Source organism: Rhinolophus sinicus, chromosome 16 (genome assembly GCF_057876585.1).
Source record: "Rhinolophus sinicus isolate RSI-liver-muscle chromosome 16, RSI-T2T, whole genome shotgun sequence".
Classification (NCBI taxonomy): Eukaryota; Metazoa; Chordata; class Mammalia; order Chiroptera; family Rhinolophidae; genus Rhinolophus; species Rhinolophus sinicus.
The window spans coordinates 71109235-71136858 of record NC_142516.1 but is presented as its reverse complement, the minus strand read 5'-3'; the positions used below and the strand labels follow the sequence as shown (position 1 = coordinate 71136858).

At 36.4% G+C, this 27624-nt stretch overlaps 1 protein-coding gene and 1 pseudogene across 5 annotated transcripts in view; one reads left to right on the top strand and one right to left on the bottom strand.

The window, feature by feature from the left end:
- Window positions 1-27624, top strand: part of LINGO2 (leucine rich repeat and Ig domain containing 2) — a 1141972-nt gene that overhangs the window by 463682 nt on the left and 650666 nt on the right. The gene's annotated exons all lie outside the window — the stretch shown is intronic.
- Window positions 2484-13887, bottom strand: LOC109449716 (tyrosine-protein phosphatase non-receptor type 12 pseudogene; annotated as a pseudogene).

Here is a 27624-nt window from a genome sequence, read left to right as displayed (position 1 = left end):
TGGGTGATAATTACATGTCTATGTAGTTTCATTGATTGTAGCAAATGTAGCACTTTGGTGCAGGATGTTGATAGTGAAAGAGACTTGTGAAAGAGGGAGGTCAGCAAGGGGTATATAAGGAAATTCTCTATATTTTCCACTTAGTTTTGCTGTGAATCTAAAAAAAAAAGTCTATAAAAATGTATAGCACCTTGTGGAGCTGGTCAAATAACTTTATCTAGAAGATTTCAATATGTTAGTAAATATTAAGACACAAACTTAACAAAACACAACTCCAAAAGATTTGAAACTACAGAGATTTGGAGAAGATGTTACTGAATTAAGAACAGGCTGAATCAGGTTAAACATTTAATATTACATTAACATTTGGGATCTTTAGTTCCATTGAAGAAGTGTGATAATTTTTGAATAACAGAATCCTGATTTAGAGATGTATGAGGGACGTGTACTCATGACTTATTAAAATACATGTGGATTATTATAAATGTATAAATGTATTTATAATGAAAATAAAATAGCCATGGTGAAAGTATCACTGGGAAATTTTTAATTAGATAGGTAAAAACAAGAGCTAGAATTCATGTAATCAATTTCCAAGATTTTCACGGAGCTTAAACTTCATAAATTGTACACATTTGTCACATATATTGTATCTTTTTGGCATTAGGAATACATCAGCTTCTGTTACCTTTCAGAGTCTAAGTAGTCATAAATTGGGCCACGTTTATGTAGAGATTCCATCAATTATCAATCTTCAATAGAGATTTCATCAATGAGGACTTCACTGGTTTTAGCAGCATTTTGCATCCAAATGTCATGTGTATTTTTTTAAGCTTAAGCTGTTAAAGCCAAGCTATGAAATAGTCCAGAGAACAAGTTGTATGCTTCTTTTGTAAAAAACAATATTTTATTTAAAGTCAGGGAAATCTTATAAAGTATTGCAGCAATGAAAAGCACCCTGGGGTTTTCTGAGCTGATTAGCATTTACAGTTCACTTGACGATGCAGATTCCACTTAACAAAAGCCTATCAGGAGTTACAGTGAGGATGAAATGTGACTCCTTAACATATCGTGTATTCAATATGCTACCCTGATTTTCTTTAATGATATTTCTACTTCACTTAAATATGGGCAAATGTGTTTCACAGCACTCTTCCAAGATAGCAACTTTGACTTTTTTTTTTTTTTAAACAAAGAAATGAACTGTAGTTTGGAAAGAGGTGGCACTAATTTTTGCTTGTTTGTCTTTTTAATGGCAGGTCAAATATCTATATCTATATCTATATCTATATCTATATCTATATCTATATCTATATCTATATCTATATCTATATCTATATCTATATCTATATCTATATCATCTATATCTATATATAAATTTATTTGGGTGACAATGGTTAGTAAAATTACAAAGGTTTCAATTGTACATTTCTATAATACATCATCTATATATCACATTTTGTGTTGACCACCCTTTTATCTCTATATATTTAACCTCCTTTACCCTCATTTACCAATCCCCTTACCTCTGGTAAGCACTAAACTGTTATCTGTGTCTATGAGTTTTGTTTCTTTGTTTGTTTATCTTGTCCCTTTGTTACTTTCAGTTTTATATGCCATACATACACAATGGAATACTACTCTGCCATTTGGGACAACATGGATGGATCTTGAGATTATTATGCTAAGCAAAATAAGTCAGACTGAAAAAGTCAAGAACCATATGACTTCACTCATACATATATTTTTTATAGTCTTCTAATCTCAGTTGAGTTCAAATATTAAAGTGACACAAACAAGCTAAAAGAACTTAATATTATTCCAAACACTGAATCTCCATGACTAGATAAAAACAAGGACAATTAGGATGGACAATTAAACAGAATATAATATAAGAATAAATGTTTGCTTACAATTTACAAAATGTATTATTATTATTACAATCTTTGATCTCTGATAACCTGCGATACTGGGTAAATTAATCCAGAAATTTTAAAAGTCAGAAACTGTATTCTAAAATTTCAGGTCAAATAATTTACAAATAAGGTACACAAAGATTTAGACCATGCAAAATTTCTTACATCTTCTGTTAGCAGTATTTTATGACGGCAACTTTATCAAATCATATATCTACTTGCCCAGTACATATGCAAAATAATGTTATCCATGATAAAACATTAGCAAAAGAGTGGTCCTTAAAGTCAAGCTTCATAAAAGTATTACTATGTTAACATGTCTATAAGCAGCGTGTAAGAAGGTTAAGAGACATCAAAGCAATAATACTCAAAGTTACAAAATAAATCATATGTAATATTTTTTCCTAAGTGTACTATAAGGCAGGTAGATGATCCCAGCAAAATATACTAAGGTAACAATCTACACTGCTGTTACTCGCACATTTTTTAATTTGGAATCCTATAAATCTGGCTTTCAGTGGTACTTGAAATTTCGAGTATAATTTAAAATGTCTTTAGCTCCCTGACTTACGTCCATTCTGAAGGTGGATCTCTTGGTGCTTTGGGTTTTCCACAGTGATTACCAAAACCAGCATCTGTGGCTTCTGTTGGATTTTCTAATATTCAGTCTTTATTGTTACTGAAAGTAGGTGGACATTCTATACAAGTCTGTGAGACCTGTTCCTGGATGTTCGCATTTTTCACTTCCAGAGGTTATCAAGCCTTCAGACTTTTTTTTGTTCAGACTCTTCCTGACTTTGAAGTTCACTCCATTCAGATCTTACAGGTGATTATGTTCACTTGCTAATACAAAAGATTCCAGGAGTTCTTTCAGCTAGGGCAGGAGGTGAATCTTTACTAAATCAACATCTTTTTCAGCACCCAAATGCATTATTCCTGCTGTATCATGTCTAGCAATGGACATCGGCAATGCTTTCCTTGTACAAATGCTTTCAGTCCTAGTGCAGCAGAAACAGTGGCACTTGCTGTTGAAATACTAGTTTTATTCTTGGTCACAGCACCAACCGAGTTCCTTTCATGTGAGTCCATGTCATCAGAGGGAAGAGGATTAGTAAACCTGAGGGGAGATCTGAATAGAGGTGAACTCTTATGATGATCCGTAAAACGATGGGTTTCAACTGCAACGGTGGGGCTTGGTGTTACACTCCCAGTTTTCGTTGTCCGACAGTGGGTATCTAAGGATTTGCCTTCAGAGGAATCAGGCACGCATGGGGTATTTTCAGGTCCAAGAAATGACTGCATTACTTGTCCTTTCTCATCAAGAGGCAAGCGGCCTAGCCTTGGAGGTGTGTCTGAATTCTTCTGTGATTCTTCTGGTGGAATACCTGGAGCTTTATTTGACTATGTTGCACGGTGGTCCACACAAGAATTCTGAGAAATGTCATCAACTTTTAGATCTCCTGAATTCAATTCCTGTGACTTAGAGATTTTATCAATTATACAAGGTGAAAATGACTTAATTGCATGTTCCCTGTTCAAGAATGTGTTCCCATCAAAACTTTCTGGTCCCTCATGTAGAGGGATTTTTTTTTAAATACATCGCATTTATTTATTTTGACATTCAATACTATTTTATATTAGTTTCAGATGTGCAGCATAGCGGTTAGATTTTTATATAATTTAAAAGTGGTCTTCCTGACTTGTCTAGCAGAAAGTGCCAGTACACCTGGCATTATACCTAGATATTACCATATTTTGACATATTCCCTATGCTGTACTTTACTTCCCCATGACTAATTTGTAACAACGAATTTGTACTTCTTAATCCCGTCCCCTTTTTTCACCCACACTCCCAATCCCCCTCCCATCTGGCAACCATCAAAATGTTTTCTGTATCTATGAGTTTAGTTCTGTTTTGTTTATTTTCTTCTTTAGATTCAACATATAAGTGAAATCACATTGAATCTGCCTTTCTCTCTCTGGCATACTCCACTCAGCACACCACCACCAGGTCCATCCATGTTGCCACAAATGGCAAGAACCCATCCCCTTCCCTGGCCAAGTGATGTTCCATTGTATATATGTACCACCTCCTTTTTATCCATTCATCTATTGACGGACACCCAGGCTGCCTCCACATTTTGGCCATTGTAAACAGTGCTGCAATGAACATATGGATGCACATGTCCCTTCAAAATAGCATTTTGGGTTTCTTCAAATACCCAGAAGTGGGATTACTGGGTGCAGAGGGACTTTCTTAATCTCAAAACTTAAACTGTGATCCATTTTTTTTTAATCTCTCTGTTCAACAGTTAATTCATTTTTCCATGGAAGTTCTGTTGATTTATTATAATTTTTGTTGAGGTCAGTTAAATTTTCTGATGAAACCATATGCAACACTGGCTTTGGATGGTATCTGTCATTGGAACCAATTTTTAATAACTCTTAAAACTCAATAATTCTTTATAACATAGTTTTGTTACTGGTCCTTCTAGGTCAGGGGCCCAAACCAAGGTCCCTCTTCACAGTGCCATTCATGCTAATAGAACAAGATGGAGTTCAGTAAAGCAGAGAAGAAACTTTATTCTTTCATCAAAGAATGGAAAAGGGTGAGCTCATGCTCTAGGGTGAGCTTACCTTCTCCCCCACTGCGGGGCAGTCCTCTGTATTTATAGGTTGTGGCACATAGTGATTCAATTATTTTATGCATATGTAATTGTTCGTTGATAGCACTCATCCCTTTTGCCAACAATGCCCTGTTACCATCTTGGTTTTTGTGCTCTGCACCTTGGTCTTTGTGGTGGGAAATCCTGTTCAGTCCTTGTAAGCAATCATAGCTGGTGATACCGTTTAGGTATTGCAAAATGTTACGGCCTTTCAGATGATAGCCCAGTGACAATTTGAAAAACTATTCTAAGCAGTAGGTAAAATGATTTTTTTTTCAAAGTAGGTTTTACTGTGTAAAGTAAAATTCAATTTTCAGAATTCACACTCAGTACCCTAACTCTGAAAAATATGTAACCCATTCCAAGAAGATGTGCTGATCAGACATGCTGGAGTACTGTGACAAAGTGAATAAATAGGAAGCAGGTCCAGACACAACACTGGAAGGAAGAGGAAAAGAGGACAAAACTAAGGATCATTATCATATATTGTGGTCTCTGGTTTTATTGTTTTTTTCATTCTTTTTTTTTATTCATACAAAGCTCAATTTATTCTAATCAAGGAAAAATAACAGACAAGAACAAAATTAGGGATGAGAAAGGAGGTTTCATTTTAGACTAAAAAACATTTGAAAATCCTGATATAATGAATCATTCTCATCTTATCAAATATGAATATTAACTGCTGAAGAAATAGAAAACATTCTTAAGAAGTATTTGAAAAACAATGTAAACATTTACCTGATCAGAAATTTTAAAGAAAAAATATTTCAAATTTTAAAAAACAAATAATTTTCTGACTTGTTAACTCTTCAAGGGCATTAAAATATGTGGGGGGGAAATTCCCATTCAAATACTAGACAAGGACTATCAAAAACGTATAAAACTAATACACACAAAAAGAAAACAACAAAGTAATCTCACAAATATTTGCATTTAGATGCCAAAATCTAAAATGCAATGTTAAATTTATCCAGCTGTTTATGAAATAATGAAAACAGCAGGTTTTCTTTCAAGAATGCAAACATAATTCAATTAATACTAATTCATTAATATAATTTTTCACATCAATATATCATAGAAGAAAAATAAAGTTATTATCCCAGAGTATGCCAAAATTATTTTGAAAAAAATGCAACATCCATTTTTAGTAAAAGCACCTTAAGTAGGACCAGAATTTAGATGGTATTTTCTTTCTCAAATTGGTAAAGATTATTTCTCTCAATATGTGATACATAATAATAAAACTCCAGGAGCATTCACTGTATTTTTTAAATATTTTATTAAAATATAGCTAGCATACAATATTATATTACTTTCAGGTGTACACCATTGTTATGCAATATTTATATACCTAAAGAAGTGATCACCATGATAAGTCCAGCAACCACCTGACACTGTACCACGCTATCATAATATTAATGATTATATTCCCTATGCTGTACATTATATCCCCATGACTTTTTGTTTTATATTTGGAAATTTTGTTTTATATTTGGAATTTTGTCCGCTTTTTAAATTCTTTCAATTATAGTTGACATTTAATATTATTTTATGTTAATTTCAGGTGTACAGCACAGTGGTTAAACATTTATATAATTTAAGAAGTGATCTTCCTGACTAATCAAGTACTCACCTGGCACTATACATAGCTATTACCCTATCATTCACTATATTTCCTATGCCTTGCTTTACATCCCTGTAAACGTCTTCTTTTTTTTTTTTTTTTTTTTTGAGATATTATTGGGGTGTGTACTTCCAGGACTTTTTTTTTCCAAGTCAAGTTGTTGTCTCTTTTCAATCTTAGTTGTGGAGGGTGCCGTTCAGCTTCAAGTTGTTGTCCTTTCAGTCTTAGTTGTGGAGGGCGCAGCTCAGCTCCAGGTCCAGTTGCCGTTGCTAGTTGCAGGGGGTGCAGCCCATCATCCCTTGCTGGAGTCGAACTGGCAAACTTGTGGTTGAGAGGACGCACTCCAACCAGCTGAGCCATTCGGGAGCTTAGCAGTAGCTCAGCTCAAGGTGCCGTGTTCAATATTAGTTGCAGGGGTGGAGCCCACCATCCCTTGGGGGACTCGAGGAGTTGAACCAGCAACCTTGTGGTTGAGAGCCCACTGGCCCATGTGGGAATCGAACCGGCAGCCTTCAGAGTTAGGAGCATGGAGCTCTAACCGCCTGAGCCACCGGGCCGGTGGACCCTGTAAACTTCTTAATCCCTTCACCTTTTTCACCCTATTCCCCAACCACTGCCATCTATCACCCCAACAAATCTAGTACCCATCTGACACCATACATAGTTACTACCATATTATTGACTATATTCCTTATGCTTTACCCTACATTCCTATGTCTACTGTGTAACAACGAATTCTTTTATTTCTTCCCCGTCTTCACTCACCTCCACCCCATCTCATCTAGGAACCATCAAGAATATGTACCTATATGTTTCTTTCTGTTTTGTTTGTTTATTTTGTTCTTTAGATTCCACATCTAACAAAATCACTTTGCATCTGTCTCTCTGTGTCTGACATGCTCCACTCAGCACAATACCCTCCAGGTCCATCTATGTTGCTGCAGATGGCAAGAACCCATTTCCATGGCCAAGCAATATTCCATTGTATAAATGTATCACCTCCTCTTTATCCATTCATCTACTGACACCAGGCTGCCTCTACATCTTGGCGAATGTAAAGGATGCTGCCATGAGCATAAGAATGTACAGGTCCCCTCAAATTAGTGTTTTGGGTTTCTTTGGATAAATACACTGAAGTGGGATTACTAGGTCCTCTTTGTTTCTTGTTAGAGCCTTCGTTTTAAAGTCTATTTTGTCTGGTATAAGTATTGCTACTCCAGGTTTTTGTTTTGTTTTATTTCCATTTTCATTAAATATATTTTTCCATCCTTTACTTTCTGTCTATTTCTGTCTTTCCATCTGAAGTGAGTCTCTCAAAGGCAGCATATGTAAGGGTTTTGTTTTCTTACCCAGTCAGCCTTCCTATGTCTTTTCAGTGGAACATTTAATCCATTTACATTGAAAGTAATTATTGATAGACATGTAGCTATTGCCATTTTATTACTCATAATTTTCATCTTTATTTTTCTTCTTAAAAAAGTCATTTTAACATCCCTTGTAATACTGGTTTGGTGGTGATTAACTCCTGTAGCTTTTTCTTGTCTAGAAGCTCTTTATCTGTCCTTCGATTCTAAATGATAACTTTGCTGTGTAGAGTAGTCTTGGTTGTAGGTCCCTGCTTTTCATCACATTGAATATTTTGTGCCAATCCCTTTTGGCCTGCAAAGTTTCTGTTGAGAAATCAGCTGACAGTCTTATGGGGGTTCCCTTGTAGTTAACTAACTACTTTTCTCTCTCTGCTTTTAGGATTCTCTTTGTCTTTAACCTTTGGCATTTTAATTATGAGGTGTCTTGGTGTTGGCCTCTTTGATTTCATCTTGTTTGGGACTCTCTGTACTTCCTGGACTTGTATGTCTATTTCCTTCATGTTAGGAAAGTTTTCAGTCACTGTTCCTTCAAACAGGTTCTCAATCCCTTGCTCTCTCTCTTCTCCTTCTTGTACTGCTATGATGTGAATGTTGTTATGCTTGATGTTCTCCCAGAGGCCCCTTAAACTATCCTCATTTTTTTTCCCTTTTTTTCTTTTTTCTTTTCTGATTGAGTGTTTTCTGCTACTATGTCTTCCAAATTGTTGATTAGATCCTCTGCTTCTTCTAGTCTGCTGGTGATTCCTTCTATTGCATTCTTCATTTCAGTTGCTGTATTCTTCACTTCTGACTGGTTCTTTTTTATGCTTTCAATGTCCTTTTTTTTTTTTAATGTTTGCTATCACTTTGTTGAAGTTCTCAGTAAGTTTCTTGAGCATCCTTATAACCATTATTTTGAACTCTATCTCTGATAGGTTGCTTGCCTCCTTCTCATTCAGTTCTTTTTCTGGAATGTTCTCCAGTTCGTGTATTTGGGATGTATTTCTTTGTTTCCTCATTTTTGGTTGCCTGTCTGTTTGTTTCTAAGTATTAGGTAGATCCCCTATGTCTCCCAGAGTTGGCTGGGTGACCTTATGTAGTAGGTGCCCTGTGGGGCCCGGGCACAGTCTTCTGGTCACCTGCTCCAGGATTGTCATTTGTGTGGATTGTGTGTGCCTTCCTATTATAATTGAGCCTTGATTAATCTTGGCATGTTAGTTGGTGGTATTGACCTTCAGGCTGATTGTCTGTGTGGTTCTGCAACATCCACATCTTACAGGTTGCTGTGCCAGGGGCTTAACCTACTGAGTGAGATTCACCCCAGCAGGCTCTGAGGCCTCTATGTCTGTCACTCGTAGGGCTAATTGGGTGGTGCTCTGCTATGCTCTGAAGCAAACCTCCAAGTATATTGGTTCTTGGTCATCTAGCAAGGGGCTCGAGTGCCGCCCCAGATCACCCAGTCTGTGACCAGCCAGGTACAACCTAGTAGGAGCTACAAAACACTCCATAGTTGTTCGCTACCTGTATTGACCCTAGAGGTGTATGAGAGAAGCCACACTGTGAACTGAGGACAGCTGCCACCAGTACTAGGCCTGAGGTAGCTTTGCAAAAAGCCAGGATACTCCAAGGACTGCTGTCATCTCTGGCTCCCTTAAGGTTCAGCCCCTGATAAAGCCTCATGCGGTATGCAAGTTGGGTGAAGCAGGGTCTCAGGGAGTAGTTCACTAAAGTGGGAATACTTGTAGTCAACAGGTTAATGTAGACTCTGATTTGGTGCCAGTGCTAAGTCTGGAGCTACTCAGGAAACATCTCAAAGCACACTGAGGCCAGCTGCCACCTGCCTGGGTCCTGTGGACTCTGATAGTTTCCCAAGAAATTGTGTAAAGTAAGTGGGGCTGGCTGCTCAGAGAGAAAGTGCCTCTGGTGTTGGGAGGGGTGGGGTCCAGTGAGTCAGCACTGTGGAAGAAATGAAGCTTACCAAGCCAATCAGATTCTGATTTGGCATATGGGGGCGGGCTCAACACAGGAAAGATGGTGCCTGGCTGTTTGCTGCCCAGGTAGAGAGCGCCATACAGGGAAAATGAGGACTGTTCTTCCAGTCCTCATCCTGAAGTTGCACAACTCAGTCTGCCCCCAACATGTCTCCAACTCTTCCAAGCTGCTGTCCTTCCACAGGAGTCCAGGTGAATGCCTGGGAGTGACAGAGTCCATGTGCGGGCCATTTAAGAGGATGCCTAGATTTCCCACAGCCTTCCATCCCACCCGGCTGGTGGGAATCACCAATGCTTTTCTCAGTCAGATGTTGTGGGCACTCCTCTTCCTGGCATCAGTACTCCAGGCTGGGGAGGCCAGTGTTTGTCTGGGGTTTGTTGCTTCTCTGGAGGGAACTTCTGTGGCAGAGATATCTCTTCTGGTTCTCAACCACCACACGGAGTTTTGGGGTTAGCCATTTCCACATCTCCGCCCCTCTTACCAGTCTCGACATGACTTCTTCTTTACATTCCTAGTTGTAAAACTTCGGTTCAGCCAGACTTCAGATGCTTCTCCAGGTTGATTATTCTATAATTTAGTTGTAATTTTAATGTATTCATGGAAGGAAGCAGGCACAATGTTTATCTACTCTGCTATCTTAGATCTCCCTGATGTCTCTGGTTTTAAATTGAATTTCCACTCTAGTTGCCTTGTAAGTTCACATGGAGTTCTAATCAGTTCAGGAATAGAAGAAATAATATATTTATCATAAAAGTTTGAAAAATATGACACCCCGCTTTTGAATCCCAGAAGATTAAGTATGGAGCATGTGGATTACTTTTGCATTTCCTTCAGAATAAGTCACCATGCCAAGGAATAAAAATTTAGGTCATGTCAGTTTTATAATGGGAAATCTATATTGTTTCTGACAAGAAAATTCAGCCTCTTTAGCTCATCTTAATTCCTTTTCAATGAAATTAGACATTTAATTATTTAAACAGCTTTTTGGATTGGCATTAAAAATATCTAGCTTCCTGCTACCTGTCTAGCATCTTTGAATCCCACTTATATGCAATAATAATAATTAGTCTGAACTTATAATAATACCTCATTTACCTATATATTAATCCTCCTATATTATGAGTCTTTATTAATTTGACTTAGAGTATTAGAGTGTAAGCTCACTGAAAAACAGGCTCCATTCATTGTATTATCACACAGGTATTTCTGATTCCTATAATATGCTCAGAAATGAATTCATTCATTCATTGGTAAGTAAACAAAACAGTAAATCAACTTGAGGCTGTATTGGAGACATTTAATTTGAGAAGTTAACTGCAGGTTTGGAATGAATATGAAATGCCCATCCACGTTTAGTAAATTTGCTTTTCCTTTTGCGAATCTTATTTGTGTGTAACTCTAGATATACACATTTTGGCATAATGGAAACACAGCATAATTACTTGCTGTTCCCATGTTCCATTTATTACAAGCTATGTAAAGACAATTTTCCCTAAACTGTGGAGTCAGACCATGGAGAATGAGTAGTGGAGAATTTTAGCATGTGTATTTGCTATAAATGATTCAGTGACAAAGTTTTAATAGCCAAATAAGAGCAGAAGGCTTGAACAAGATTCTTGTAGCTTAGCATAGCTTTGAAAAGAACTAACACCTAAAGATAAAGAAGCTGATATCTAAAAGAAATCAATGATTCCTGTTGTGCAAAGAAAAAGAGATTTATAGATTCACAATTAAGAAAGAAAAAAAAATCTTCATTACATTCTTTTATGTCAAGTTGTTTTTAGGAAGTAAAAATATGCATAAACTAAAGTAAGTGGAAGGAAAATAGATCCTAATATCACATCACTAATACTGTTATTTTTATTAAAATGAGTAGTTCATGCAGAAAACCAAAGTATATACCTTCAAGAAAAACATTATCAGTTGGTCAAGTTATATTTTTATTTTTCTATTTTTAATCGCAAAAATCTAATGATACAGAAGTATATGTCTTTTAAACCAATATCCTCGCGTTCTCCAGATGCTTTTTTTAAACAGAAATACTTTTTATATGCTGCATACTGTTTTGCAATTTGCTGTGTTCATTCAACAGTATTGGAGACTTAGTAGTTTTATATTGTTGGAAGTAGTACAATCTACTTACCTGCCCACTTAATCATAGACACATAGGGTATTTCACAAAATCACTATTATAAAACATTGAAAATGTATTTACTTCTATCATTTGATTGTTTGCCTGCTTTCCACTTACCTATTTATTAAAGCATTTATGTTCATGCTTTCCTAAAAAACATTCCTTGGAGTGGATTTGCTTGGTATAACCTTTTAAAAGTTAAAAACTACTGACAAAGTATCCTGTAAAAATACATAGATTTTTATCTGTATGTATTTATATATGTTTATACATTGATTTTTGTCTATAAAATCGATGTATGAATCTACATATAGACATTGATTTTTACCAAGACTGAATGTGAATACCTATTTTCCTGTCCCTTTGCATAAACTGAATATTATCATTATTTAAAACATTATGCCAATGTAATGTATATATCAATTGAGAATTGAATTTATTTGATATTTGGTGAAGTTGAACATATATTTATTTTTCATATATTTATTGCTTAATGAAGCAACATCAGAATGTGTAATTATTTGTGAGAACTCAATCACATCTGTTTCAACACAGTTTGCCCTAAGTGAAGCCTGCCAGTGATAAATAGCTCTGTTCAGCATCCAGAAAATCATGACAAATTTGAAATGTCTTCTACTTGTCCTGCCCTTTTTTAGGGACGCTTGATTTTCTGCATCAGGATTTGGAGCACATAAAGTATACTGACAGCTCAATGGGTACAATTCACATACAGTAAACTTCTTAAGCTGCATAAAAAATAACAAATGGGATAAAATCATAAAAACACATTGAACGGAGGTAGTACTATCTCATTTAATGAGAAATTGGGGTTTAAAAGTGTCTATGGAAGTGAGTCGTTTAGTTTCTGAACAGGTAAGCATCCCACTCATACATGAATCATGTCAAGCCTTGGCTACCTTGACATTCCATCCCTCATAGCTACAGCCCCAACACCATTGATATAGTGACAAGATGGTTAAAAATGTGGTCGCTAGTGCTGGACTGCCTACATCTGAATTCTAGTTTTGGATGCCCCTACTAGCTGTGTCATTGTGGGTCAGTTATTTAAGTTCTTGTGCCTTGGATTTCTAATTTCACAATATTGGACTAATAATATCTACCACATTGGGCTGCTGTGAGGACCACAGGAGTTGGTATATATGTAAGATTTTAGGTAGTATAAATAAGCACATGTGACTGTTATATGCATTATTTTTATCAGAAGTCCATTGGGAGATAGGAAAGGCCCTTTGAGGTAGAACAATGAGTGTATTTATTGAAAATATGCATACAGAAAAAGAAAGGAAATAGTAAAATATTAAAAGAATAAGTCATATATTCAAAATTGTACCCATAAATAGAGCTATGTACAAGGAGTTAAAAGGAGATTCCTCTTTATCCTTCTTCCTCCTTAATCACATGGGATCCACAAGATAGAATGGAGACTTTTACTGCTAATAATACTCATCAATTATATTTAGATTGGGATACTGGCCTGGGAACGTCGTCTCCACTTGCAATTTTTAATGGAAAAAAAATGGGTCTCATGTCCAAACAGCGGAGTTACAAAAGATCTTTCGGAAAACCACATATTCAATTAAAAATTACCTTGTGTAACAATTTTTAACTGGGGCACAGAAGTTATAGCTAGAAACCATAATAACCTAATATTTTTACTAATTATCATTTTATAATATGCTCAAAATATGAGTAAGCACACGGATATCTATGTGGTTAGTGTATAACACTTGTTGGTAAGAAGGAACTAGTTAAATCAAATATGTGGTGATGGAAGGGGTACTGACCCTGGGTGGTGAACACACAATGTGATATATAGGTGATGTATTATAGAATTGTACAGCTGAAATCTATGTAACTTTATTAACCATTGTCACCCCAATAAACTTTAATTAAAAAAGAAGATATAAAGCATATTAAATATTGTAAGAAATAAATGTATACAGAAGAATTAGTTCTACCCACAACCCCATCAGTCTTCTCAAGCCACAGTATTTTTTTTTCCAAGTTCCAAATGGGCTATTTGCTATTAGACTGGCCTGACATTTCAGAGCCATGTTTTGAGTAAGAGCTTACTTAACTTCAAGGTAGAATTCTGAGTAAGAAGCATGTCATCAGAATCTGAGGTTAACACTGGAATGAGACTAGACCTTGCCAGGCCGATTAAAGATACTTTCCTTTGTGCTTCCATTTTACCTTGAACATGTCTGTGATAGAATAATTATTATAATGTATTTGCACAGCCTATTGCTAAATCTGGGTCACAACAGTGATGGTCTTTTAAAATCACTCCATATCAAGTACCGAATAAAGAGCCTGACTGATGGTAGAAATGCAATAAATGTTTAATGGTTATATTATTAAATGAATGATCAGTTACAGAGGTAAAAGTGAGAAATGGTACCAAATTGTAGGTGTTTGAACATATTGGCTTTAAATATTATGTGTCCTTGAGCTATATAGCCAATTTTTGGATTATTTTAGCAGCAAGAGAGAACTGTATAGTAATTTAGCTTTTTTTTTTTTTTTTTTTTCCAGCTAACATTAAGAGCATTATTAAGATTCTTGGTTTTGGTACCTAGGAATTGATATAAGGATATTACAGGGCAAGTATCAAGTGCTATAAATCGTCATTCATTTAACATCTTTGCACTTTATTCCATTCCATTTTTGCACTTTATTCCAGAGTTAAGTCAGTGACACAGAAAACAGGCATTAGAAATAAGAGTTGAAATCAGACTCCATCTCTGGGACGTATAAGATTTCTTTGCTTTAAAGTTTCCTCACCCCTTTTAGTCTCAGTTTCATATATTGTTGATGGAGTTAATAATGACTTTTATATGTGTTCTCGATAAATTGCATTATATATAATCTTTAGTTGTGCTCTGGCATATAGTAAGAATGCAATAAATTGTAGCTCTTGGTGTAACCATTGTCATTATGAAACAATGATCTATTACAGTGGAAGGGCCAGATGCATCTCTATTATTATGCAACCTTTCAGATCCTTTTAGCTAAAACTCTGCTTGGAGATATGATTCACATTTATAAAATAATATGCACGTTCATTATGTAGATGACAGGTACAAATTAGCCAGAGTCCCAAGATTATTAATATATAAAGTAGATATTCTTTTACATTTTTTCTATATAGATGTGTTGCTTCTTTTTAAGAAAAATTCTCTCCCCACCCCAGTTCCTTAAGGGTGCAGTAGAGAAGTTAAGCAAAACGTTCTATCAGTGATTAAGACATCAAGTTTTGCTTGCACGTGGAGGTTAGTGGCTATAGGGAGAAAAAAAAGTCAATTTTTGATTCAGTAAGTCAAGCTCAGTGATGGCCTCAGTGCATTTATTGTGGTGTGGGGAAGAATGAAAAAGCCTCAATTCCATGAATACTTCTGTTTCCACAAATCAACTTTATCTAAGGATCAGCCAGCATGAAAATAATCAAAGTTATTGAAATTAGTACAGTAACTTTACATGTGTTTAAGAATGTGAAGAATTTGAGGGTGAACTGGTATCTTGTGAATTAAATTTTAGCAAAATGATCTGATTCCATCACAAGTGTCCACCAATCTCTCTTGATAATCATTTAAATGTATCCGTATTAAAGAATACTTATTTTGATTTAAAGCAGTGGCTTTCAAATTGTCTTACTCAGAACCCTGTGGTTACTCATAGATGCTGCTGGGCTGACTCTGTGTGTTAAAGGGTATAGTAGATGCTGAGACAGCATTTCACTGGGTTATCTACAAACTCCACCCACATAGCCTTCCACAACACCATTTACATTCAGCCTTGCATTTATCTGTTCTATATATTGAAATTTAATTTTACTATTATTTATAATAATGTTTTTGCTGTAAGATATGTTTGAAAAACACTATGTGATGGCAGTATGTCTGTATGATTCTGTGTTAAAATGCAATTAGAATTAAGCTATTATGGTCTTATAACCCTTAGAAGTGAGATGGCATGATAGAATGTGAAGGGTTGAGAGGTTTGCAAAGGTTCATTGTCAGGAAGAATGAAGGATAAACCCGAGGACCAAGGAATTTGCCTAAGTAAATGGGAATAAATGGAATAGATGGGGGGGAACAGTGAAAGAGGTAGAAATTCCAAAGCCAGAGTCTATCTACTTATTTTATGGTTTTGATAAGATATCTAGAAACAACTTTGAAAAATATTTGCAAAACTATTCATGAAGGGAAAAGAAAATGCCCCAGAAATAGACTCCAATGATTTTCCTGGTGGGAAATGATGAAGGCCTGTTCCAAGGCAACAGAACGATGAAAATCATCAAATGACATGTCAGAGAATTAGGTTTGATGACTAATTGACTGAGGGAGAAGGGTTGTTGGGTTGGATGGTGGCACTGCTACCCGTGAGTGATACTATCTTACCTTGATATCCATTATATTAGTTTTCTGTTGCTACATAACAAATCACCCACATTTAATAGTTTAAAACAACTCAACACACATTTTTATCCCACAGTTGATAGTAGTCAGGAGTCTGGGCCCAGCTTAGGTGGGTCCCTTCTGCTCAGGGTCATCCAAGTCTGAAAGCAAAGGGTTCGCTGGCCCGTGTTCTCATCTGGAGGCTCCATTGGGGAAAATCTATTTCCAAACTTATTTAATTGGTTGACATCTTCCTTTTCTTGTAGTTGTAGGACCCGGGGCCCTGGCTTTTCTGCTGGCTGTAACTGGAGGCCGTCCTAAGCCTCTTTCGCCTGCCTATAGCTCCTAACGCCTGCTCAGTTTCCTAAACAGTACTCACAGATCCTTGCCATGCGGGCTGCCCTAATAGGACTGCTTACACACTTCTCAAGGCAGCAAGGACTAGAACAGACTGGAGAAAGTCAGCTGTAAGGCAGATGGAGGGAGAACTGACTGGGGGGTGAGCACACAATGTCATATATAGGTGATGGATTATAGAAATGTACACTCAGAACCTACGTAATTTTACTAACCACTGTCACCCCAATACATTTAATTAAAAAAAAGGGTTGATGTCAAAACAAAACAAAAAAACAACAGGGTCTTATATAATTGTGGAAGAGACTTGGCATCCCATCACCTTTGCTATATTCTGTCAGTTAGACTCAAATCACAAAGTCCCACCCTCAATCAAGGGAAAGGGATTTTGCAAGGGCATGAACACCAGGCGATGAGGATTATGGGAGAACACCCTGGAGTAGGTTTCCCACACACATGGAGAAACCAAAATGAGCTAAGGGCATAAGGAAAGGCAGAGAAAGCATTCTGGGAATATATGGACACAGACATTTGTATCATAATATTAATAAAACAACAGAACTGAACCTAAAATACGGCTTTTATATTTGCACTGTACCAAGAAGGGGACTCACGTTAGAGCTTCCTTTTTATTTCGCTTGGTTAGTAGTTTACACATATATTATTATGTCTGCCTGCCTGTACTTAGTTGTGTTGACAATAAATTAATGTGGTAATTAGTTCTCATTGCTTAAGTGAGTTTAGTTTTAAATGAGGAACATACCTTTTGGGGCTTTTGAATGATGGATACACCTGCATCCTTCGGAGGGCAATTTCCCTTAGTTGAAACCAAGTCAATTGAAGCAGTGACACTTCTCCATTTAAAGGAGTTACAGATAACCGTTGGCAGCATGAGATTTTTGGTCTAAAAAAAGCCTGCGGCGAATAGATTATGTTTAGGCACTGAAAGAAACACAGGAACATTATTCAGTTTGTGGCCAAGCAAGCTAATTTATTCCAAACTTGCAAAGCTTTGTTTTGATAACTTCTGGGCTTTTTCTTGGCTCAGTTCATATTTGACTGAGAAGGCTTTCCTTCTAAGTGTTCCCTTTCGTCTCGACAAATGCTATTTAGGGGACTAATGAGCTGAGATCGTAAAGTGAATCCTTAAAGGAGTTTAATAGGGTCACTGCGATACACTCTGCCAGAGGTAATGTGTTTCTGTTTTGCAGTGCTCACTGCGGCCTGCAGCAACTGTGTAAGTGAAGCTTCAGTTCTGACTATATGTGTAATTATAGGAATGAGCATACAGCGACTTTAAGAGACGACAGTTTAGTTCAAATTTCAGGGGATTGTTAAAAGTGAACTAAAATGTTTTCAAAGTTTCCCCCCCGTTTACTTTTTTCCCATGCTTTATGCGGCTAACACATCTTTCTCTTTTTCCCCATTTACTGAGTCCATGCTGATAACTGTTACTTGGCAGCTTTTCAATTTGTGGTATTTGGCATAATCATTAGATCTTATTGCAGTAAAACTAAGTGATTGTATAAACCTGTTTCAGGGAATAAGAAAGTAGAATTAGCATCGAAATATTGAATGATATTTGTTCGTTGCACATTTCCATTTAGACCAAAATAAACAAAATCCCCACTGTAATTGTTAGGTCATTTGCATACACAGTGATTTAGTTTTAGCCTACATTGATTTATTGTGTCCATGTGCAAAGAACATGCAAAGATTAACATGATAGATTGAGTAACAAGCACAATGTGGAATAAGACAAATGAGAGAGGGAGGAGGGAGGGGGAGAGAGAGAGAAAGAGAGAGAAAGGATGAATGACCTACATATGTTCATTCAAATAAGTGGTGAGGAGAGAAGACTCTCAGGAATCTCTCTCTCTCTCTCTCTCTCTCTCTCTCTCTCTCTCTCTCTCTCTCTCTCTCTCCCTCTCCCTCTCTTACTTTTTTTCAGAACACATATTACAGAAGAGCCTCTGGCACAGTATTCATGATAGTCTCTGTTTCTCATAATTTCAACCTTTGGTATTTAAAAAATGGCCAAGGTATTTCACTTGACACGGCTATTTAAGTATATTATTTGAAACTTCAAACAGAACTCTGAAAATTAACTTGAGGTCAAACTTAGTTGTGGTGAAAATGAAGCCCTACCCTTGTAAAAAGGAATAAACAGTATATGCGAGAATATAAAAATAACTCTCTCTAGTACAGTATCATTCATATTTCTCCCCTATAGTAAGCTATGCTTAGCCCTAAATACGTTGTCTAGGGTATAAAAAAAATCGGTATTTCCTAACCTAGATAGTTTGCGCAACTTCCACAGGTAGTTTGTGGGTTACACTGTTTCCTTTTAATCCAATTTTATTTTTTCATCATTGTCCAGGTGTAGTTTTGTATTGTCCCCAACTTGTCTTCCCCTGAATTTGATCAATAATGCAAATCCCTTGAAAAGTAGTGTAGCGACTCACCCCTGTTAAGTTGAATACTTTACAAGTGTGACTCAGAATTTGAAATGGTAGATGTTTTAAAGATATCTTTTTTGTATATTCAACATGAATCCCATTGTTTTAAAATTGGATCTTCAATGGATCATGGATGTTTAGATACTTGTGTCACTGGAGGGGATTACTAAAATCTGTTCTGGTATAATTTAAACTAAGGAAAACAAAAGAGCTGACATGAATATTCCAGCAAGCTTCACTTACCAGACAAAAAGGCTCAGTGGGTGTGGAAGTTCATTTAGAAGCTTGTTATTGTTTCTAGAGAGTAGTCAAGTACAGGACTAGGTCTAAGAGTTGAAGATCCGTAATAGGTAAAAATACCTATGTGGTTTGAAAACAATCCCATGAAACGAAATCTTGCTTGAGGACCTTTGAGTATTGATACAAATTTCCACCTGGTGCTTTAGTCAAACATTTGCGCTATTAGTGTTCGGGCTATTTTTCAGCTATTAAAAGCCCCCCAAAATTTATTTTTCTATTTTAATGAGCTTTTTTTTGCACTATAGTAATTTTAAAATGTCAGTTTAATCAATAATCTGTATAGTACCAGAGCCTTTGGGCATTGAAAATGTCAGTTGTTTAATTTTAAAAAATGGATATTGCTCTACAAAATCATCTGGTCAAGCATTTGCATTATATTATGCTCAGCACAAAGACTTATATTGTGCTTAGAATGTCTTCATCAATTATATCAGGAAAATGTAAGGCTTAGGGATCTTTACCTGTGCTGTCCAATGATCAGGTCTTAGGGCCTGATTAATTTTCCCATTTCTTCTTCTCCACACAGTGCAACAAAATGGGAAAAGGAAAGAAAATTAAGCTGCTATAAAACTGTCTGGTTCACAAATGTTCCTATATAGGAACATTTGTGATAACATGGATGGATCTTGAGAGTATAATGCTAAGCGAAATAAGTCAGACAGAAAAAACAGAGAACCATATGATTTTACTGATATGTGGTATATAAACCAAAAACAACAAAAGAACAAGACAAACAAATGAGAAACAAAAACTCATAGACACAGACAATAGTTTAGAGGTTACCAGAGGGCAAGGGGAGGTGGGGGTTGGGGGGTGGGAGATGAGGGTAAGGGGGATCAAATATATGGTGATGGAAGGAGAACTGACTCTGGGTGGTGAACACACAATGTGAGATATAGATGATGTATTACAGAATTGTGCACCTGAAATCTATGTAACTTTACTAACAATTCTCACCCCGATAAAAAAAAAAAAATCTGTCCGGTTCATACTGCTAGAACTTTTAATTATTTATTCACTTTCCACACCAACCTCCCTCACACTCACACCACATGCGTGTGCACATAGATAAAACTATTTTGAAGCCACACTGCACCCAGGTTGATGAATTCTAGAATGCAGGCATGACTTTTAGTACTGACGCTACAGGTAATGGTTCAAGTGAGTGTTCATAACAGAATTTAAGGAATGGTAAGGTAATGTGTATGTGTAGACTTACAAACATACACACACACGCGCACACACACGCACACACACACACACTCACTCCCACACTCCCACAGACTTACATACACACTCACACAACGTAAAAATAAATAGCCAGATAATTTGTTACCAAATCTGTCAGGCATGTTTATGATCTCTGATGCAGACTATAACTAAAGAGGATAATCTAAAATTCACTTTGAGGGGTTCTAGGGAGTACCTCCAGATGAGGGAGTCATTCTCCAAAATGACTAAAACTTAGAAAAAATGAAAGGTCTATGTGAGGGTCAATTACTAGAGAGATGTGATATAATATGATTCCAGAAACATAGCAATTTAATAGATTTAAAATTTAAAAAAAACAATGGAACATCAAAATAGCAGATTTTTCTCATAAGTAACTCTATCCTGTATAATAATATGAAAGCAGAAATTTATTTAATGGAAACTAGGATATTTTTTTTAACGTTATCATAATGTAACTAATAAATAAAGCTGCCAATTGAGTACTTAACTGTTTACCAACCGCTGTGTTTTTTGAATTTGTATAAATTAATGCCTATTTGATAGCATAATTCCTCCTTTGAAATTGAAGACTTTATGAATCTCAGAGGTTAAACAACTTGCCAAAATACACAGCTGGTAAGTGGTAGAGTTGAGATTCAATCTCAGGTCTGTCTGACTCTCAGGTTTCTGTGAACCACTGTGCCTCCACCTCCTACCTCTCCACCAGGTGCCATGGACTCTGACATTTTCCATCAGGGATTCGTGTCCTTTGATTACTAATAGCTGATACCCTATTTAAAAATATTCACTTGCGAAGAGTCACACTTCTGTCACTTGCATATCCCTGTGAATTACTTCATGAGAGTCTTGTCCCTTTTACACTGGAGAACTTGGAATAACCAGAAAGGCGGGGGGGGGGGGGGGGGATGATATTTGAAATGAAGAGCCAGATTAAAAATAATGATGTAAGAATGAAAACAATAACCTTTTAAGAACTTGGTGTAGACTACGAGTAGCTATTTTTCATTTGTTCTATGTATAAAAGAGTCCTACAAGAAATGGATACAGAAATTGGTTTAAAATATAAAGGCCAAAAAATTGAAAGAAGAGACGCAACAGTTTAATAAATCCTTACATGAATTTAAAGAATAAGAGTACAAATATATTAATTGACCTTATATGAGAAGTGGCTGCAGAAAGAGGGAAAAGGAAGGACAAAAGGAAATACATTAACATTTGATGAATGTCAACCATGGACTAGAGTCTTAGTTTTTCTCGGGCTGTCTCTACAGAAAGCACAGAGGACTGAGACGTGCTTGCCACATAGCAGATGCTGAATGAGTGAATGACGAAACTTTCTTGACAAAGCTTGATTGCGTTCTACATTAGATTTTTCATTTTGGTTCTGTAGATACATTATAAACATGATTATTTCAGCAGCAAACAATTATTGAGCCCTGGCTATATGGTAGGCACTGGGGTAGAAGCATAGGAAGTTCTAATTTGTGATTAATGGTTCAATATTATCTAAATAAATAATTACAATGTGGTAAGTGTGATAATAGAGGCATGCTTCAGATTGCTTGGGAGAACAGAGGAGGGAATGGGCAATATTCTGATTGCTTGGGATAAGGGGCTTAGAAGGCTTGACTTAAGGATGAAACTTAGGGAAATTTGTAAAAAAAAAACAACAAAAAATCCTTATGCTCTTTTCATGAAAAACCAGTGAAAGGTCATTTTTTAATAGAAGGATCACAGTGCAAAACCAGACAGATATCAAAGATGTGCCAGACGAGGGATCAGTCTGTAGTTCACAGGACGGGGCTGGCACGAAAGCTGGGTACACATTCAGGTGGGCTCATTCGTCTTGCTTGGTGGTAATTGCCTGCAGCCTGGAGGGGGCTTGTATGACTTCAGAAATTCCTTTCAGTCCTTTGATCAGTTACTAGCAGTAAAATATTGCAATAGCACAGTGATTTAATATGAAGTTTTGGTAAGGCAGTGAGCAAGGTTTGGGGTGTAACATTTGGAAATATATAAATAAATGCTATAACTACTGGAGCATACCAGAGACTTTTTCAGAAGACCGTTTTTAAAACTAAGGCAACAGGCATTCAGAACTTTTGAATTCAGTCTTGCCTATATCCTTGGGTTTGAATAATTACTGTATCAAGGTTGTTTCCAATTCCAGAATTGAAAAAAGCCAAAATGTAATTATTATTTACAAAAGAAAAATATCAGAAATAGATTGTAGGATGTTTAGCGATAGGATTGGGTTCTTTCTGTTATTATCTCAGGACAGGGGGAGGTGGGAATATGTAAAATCATTCTTTGTAGCTCTTCTCTAATTTTTATCACTCTACCAATTAACTGCATAATTTACATCAGAGAGTATGTGTAGAGCTACCCTTAATTTAAAGATATTTCACTGTAGCTTGGCTTAAAATTGAATTTTTTTTCATCAATGTGTTTTTTAAATAATAAACATCGATCTGCCATAGAAACAGAATCAGCTTTCTATAATTAAGTTTTAATATAAAATTATTCCTATTATTTATTCTGCATGAATTCCTATTGAATATATTTAAAATAATCTAACTTGTCAGTCCTCATAATTAATATAGTTCCATAAATCTTTACAAATGGTTTTAAACATATGATGATGTATTTAGAATGACCAACATTTCCCTAATGTTTTTATTAATTTCAAATTATATTGCTGAGAAACAAAATATAGACTCAGGACTATAGAAATATATCCATCGTAATGAAACCGTCTTATAAAAGTATTTGGCAAAATGAATAGAGATATAAAGAAAAATTTCAGGAAAGTACATTAAAACCTCCTGAAGATCCCTAAGCAATATCCTGTAATAAGAAAAACTATGTACAAAGCCTAAAAGATGACCTAGAAAAATTGAATCTAGAATTTGGTTATGACCCTTTCATTGATAGATTACTTTGTAAGAAGTAAAAATGTAAAGCAAAGATTTGACAAACCCACTGATGTGCCAATACGACACAGTCCAGAAAATATGAAACAGATTCAGGAAAGGTCAGTGTGGTTCCCTGAGCCCCTTTCTACCTGCTTTGAAGTCATCTCCAGGGTTGCAATGTTTTCCCAGTGTGCAGACAACTGAGCAGCATCATTGAGAGAGACCGTCATGAGTTCACAGGCCCATTTCTTAAAAAGGGTTGCAGCTCCTTTCCTGGGTAGTGTCACGCTCAGGGATCTGTCATCCCAGGAAAGAGCTGGATAGAAACCTGAACATAACGTTCAAGCTTTGGCAACAGTGGCCTCTGAGGATGAGATAACTCCGAGAACACTCACGATGGATCTGGAGACCTAGGTTCTACTCCCAGCTCAGCTTGCTATCAGCAAGTTACTTAGTTCCTCTGGATCTCTACTTCCGGAGAGATTCAAATATAATTTGAGATCAGGCTATTTTATGGATCCTTCTACACGACAATTATTTTATAAATGATGAAGTCATAAATTTTCACTGAGCCTATTTCTCTCGAGTTAACACTCTACTTCCTAATCTCTGTAGATTGTTCTTTCAAATTCTTCAGATACTACTTAGGCTAAGCTATTCTAGTGAAAGGAACACATTTTGGGTAAATATGGTGCCTCTGCAGAGATGTGACTCTGGCTCGGGAGTTGATTCATCCAGTGTAGGTTTGGCTCTCTAAGTGCATCATCAGCTCCAGCAGCCAGACATCCCTTTCCCTACGCAGACATTCTCTATATCCCTCTCTCCTTCTTGCTCTCTCTCTTTTTTTTTTTTTTTAATTTCCCACTTCCCTTTCTTCTCTATTAGCCTCTGTGAAAGGGCTGAGGCAATGCTGATGAGATACAGAGACTTTGAAGAGTTCGTTGGAATGCCTGTTGTGAGAACACCACTGGTTGGGGTTGGATTGTGCTCTCTTGCTCCTTTCCCAGAGGAAGAAGTTAAAAGGAGCTGTTCCTCATGGTCTTCTGGTTCCTAGTCTTCTATCAACTTTGTCAGGAATTTTAGAGAAAGACAGGCTGAGTCAAAAATGCTTGGGTTTTCGAATAAAAAAGTACAAAGTTGAAACTGCACTTGGTTACTTATTAGTTAAATAAAGTAGGGAGATTGGCTATTGAATTCTGAGCTCAGGGAGCTCCTTTTCTGCACATGAGAATCACAGCACCTATCTCATGAGCTCATTAATAGACAAGTTGTAGGGTATCTGACACACAGCTAGTCATCACTAGGCATCTCCTACATACAACTTAGGTATGCCAGACTATATAAAGAAGACTTTTTAGTGTATCTGATACAGCAGAGTTTGTGATCTGTGATTTTTCCAGGGGAACAACTTGCCTTGTTTTTCTCTTCAGTCTCAGTCCCTTCCCAAAACATTTCTTCCGTAAATATATAGTGAATAAATGAATTGTTCAACAATATTGTTCAATATATTTTTCAATATCTTATCTTATAAAAGGAACACTATTTATGTCAGAAGAAACTAGGATTGATTATGATTCAAATTGACTCCAGAGGCCCAGTTCTTAAATAATACACAGTGATACCTCTGCTCTGGTCTTACAGAAGGAAACTAAGATTAAATACAGACACTGTCTAAAGAGTGTTTGCCAAGATGAGTTGTTAATGATAAGATATTAAAGGACCAATTGACTATTTCTAAGAAAGCAGAAAAAAAGCAACTCAAGAGGACTTGATATGCACACTTTCCTTTTATACCTTTATCCCCAAATCTATGTTTAAATGGATATCGTAACAGTTATGAACATGAGGTATCTAACATCATTTTTTGCTATGGGGGTCTTACATCATCTTTTTTTAACAGTGTCATAGCAGTCATTTTCTCAAATGTATCAACAGGACATCTTTGTTGATTATGCATTAGGAGTTTAAAACAACAATTCAAGGAGATCAGAATCAAAGTTAGAGGATGTGAGAAACTGGGTTTTGAGATTTTCTTGGAGTAAAGTCTCATTCTAGGAACTGTATTGTAACTTTGATAATCGTGAAATGATTTTTTCTTAAAACTCAGAACATTTTCCTGAGAGCTACAAAAGTTTCTGTATTCATTAATGCCCAACAATGACAGAAATAGATGGGGATGAAACAACCTCCCAAGAATTGTTTCTGGTGTTTTTAGTTAATTCTCAAATACCTTTGATTGAGAACAATTGAATGGGTACAATATTAATATTTTCTTTATGTCCAGGCAACTTTCTAAACAAGTGAAACATGCTGCTACATATTATCTCCAGGTCAATGTTGTATAAGTTTTTGAACATTAAAGACCCACCTGCCCAAAGATGGTTGCTCCATATTATTGTCTCTTTTTTAAAGTTTTTTATTCTCCACATTCATAGATTCATGCATTGATAGAACTGATTCCTTCTATAAGTATTTATTTAGCTCTTCCTAAGCTATGTACTATTAGAAGCACCAAGTCTGTGGTGGTAAGGATATAACTATCATTCTTGCTCACCTTGAATTTGCATGTTTATGAGAAAGGCAAAATATCAAATGAGTACATGGATAAATAAAATTTCACTGAATGATAATAGCTCATATATATTACTGATGTGTCAGACACTGTTCTGAGTGCTTACATGTATTAACTCACTTACTAGTTCTCACAACCATCCTTTTAGGTAAATAATATTGTGTCTCATATTATAAATAAGGAAACTGGGGCATAGCAAGGATGAACAGCTTGTCCAATGTTGTGTTCAACACAAATCTTGAGCTCAAAACAATTACATTATTATGGGAAATGACAGGGAGGAGGAAAAGTTGAGGAAGCCATATCAGTGGGGACTCCCATTTAGAATGAGGTATACATTTGGAAGTGACATTGAAGCTGAAACCTAATGTAAAAATGAAAAGGCGAGGGGAAGAGCAGGAAGAAGACGGCTCTAATAGAGGACTAGTGCATGTAAGGACGCTGAAGTGTGGCCAAGCTCTCAGCACAGATCGAGGCTGAGCATGAGGGAGACAACGCCAGGAGGTAGGACTGGAGAAGTGAAGTTGGGGGGGGGGAGAGAGAGAGAGAGAGAGAGAGAGAGAGAGAGAGAGAATGCATATGGGAAAAAATAATGTAAAAATCTCCAAAGGACAAAGGGAAGTCACTTATAGAGAGACATGATCCCATTGATATTTTAAGATAATTCTAGAATATAGAGAATGGATTGGAAGGACAAGCACATAAGTAGAAAGACTAGTTAGGAGGCCATGAGAGTCATCCAGGAGACAGATAATGGCTCTGACTGCAGGGTGGCAGTAAAGGTGATAGTACATACATGCATTCAGGGTGCACTTGAGGAGGTGAGAGAGGAAGAACCCAGGACAATGACAATGGCTTCTGGGTTTGGATTTCTGATGTATGGTATTATTGCCTTATGTTCTCATGACTAGGATTATTATCCTGAATCATGATATTTCTCTCAAAAGCCTCAGTTAAAATGTACCAATATTAACTGGAATCACATTTGCAATTAATTTATTAAATGGCTGATCCATATTATTTTCTTTATTTAAATTTTTTATTCTCTGCATTCATAGATTCATGCATTGATTCAACTGATTCCTTCTGTGAGTATTTATTTAGCTCCACCTAAACTATGTACTATTAGAAGCACCATAGCATAGAACAAGGACCTAATGAATATAAATTTAGGCAGCTGTAAACGGAACACAGGTTACTAAAGCTCAGGAGACTATGTGGGAGTCCTGGAAGGTGGAGATGAAGGTGAAGAAGGGGAGGTGTGGCCTCAGGGAAGGTGTGTACTGCATCCAGACTGGGCCGCTTGGTTACTGTGTTTGGAGCTGGCACTTCCGTCGGGTTTGTAGACACGCCAGAGCTCACATACATTTCATCATTTATTTGTTAATTCACTCATACAACAAATATTTATTGACTGGTTTTCTGTGTTTGGTACTCTAGCAGACATTGTGCGGTGAACTAATTCAGCTCTGTTATTATTAACTAAACTATTTCTGCCACCCTACATGTACTTCTGTGGTTTGATAGCTTTGATTTAAGTGTGGTTAAGATAGTAAAGGAACATTTTCATGTGTACTCTTGTCAGAATGCCATTATTACTATCTTTTAATCAGAGGTAGTATTGCATTGTTGTTAATAGCTCATGCACGGGAGTTATGCTTCCTTGGTTTAAATTCCAAGTCTGTTAATTAC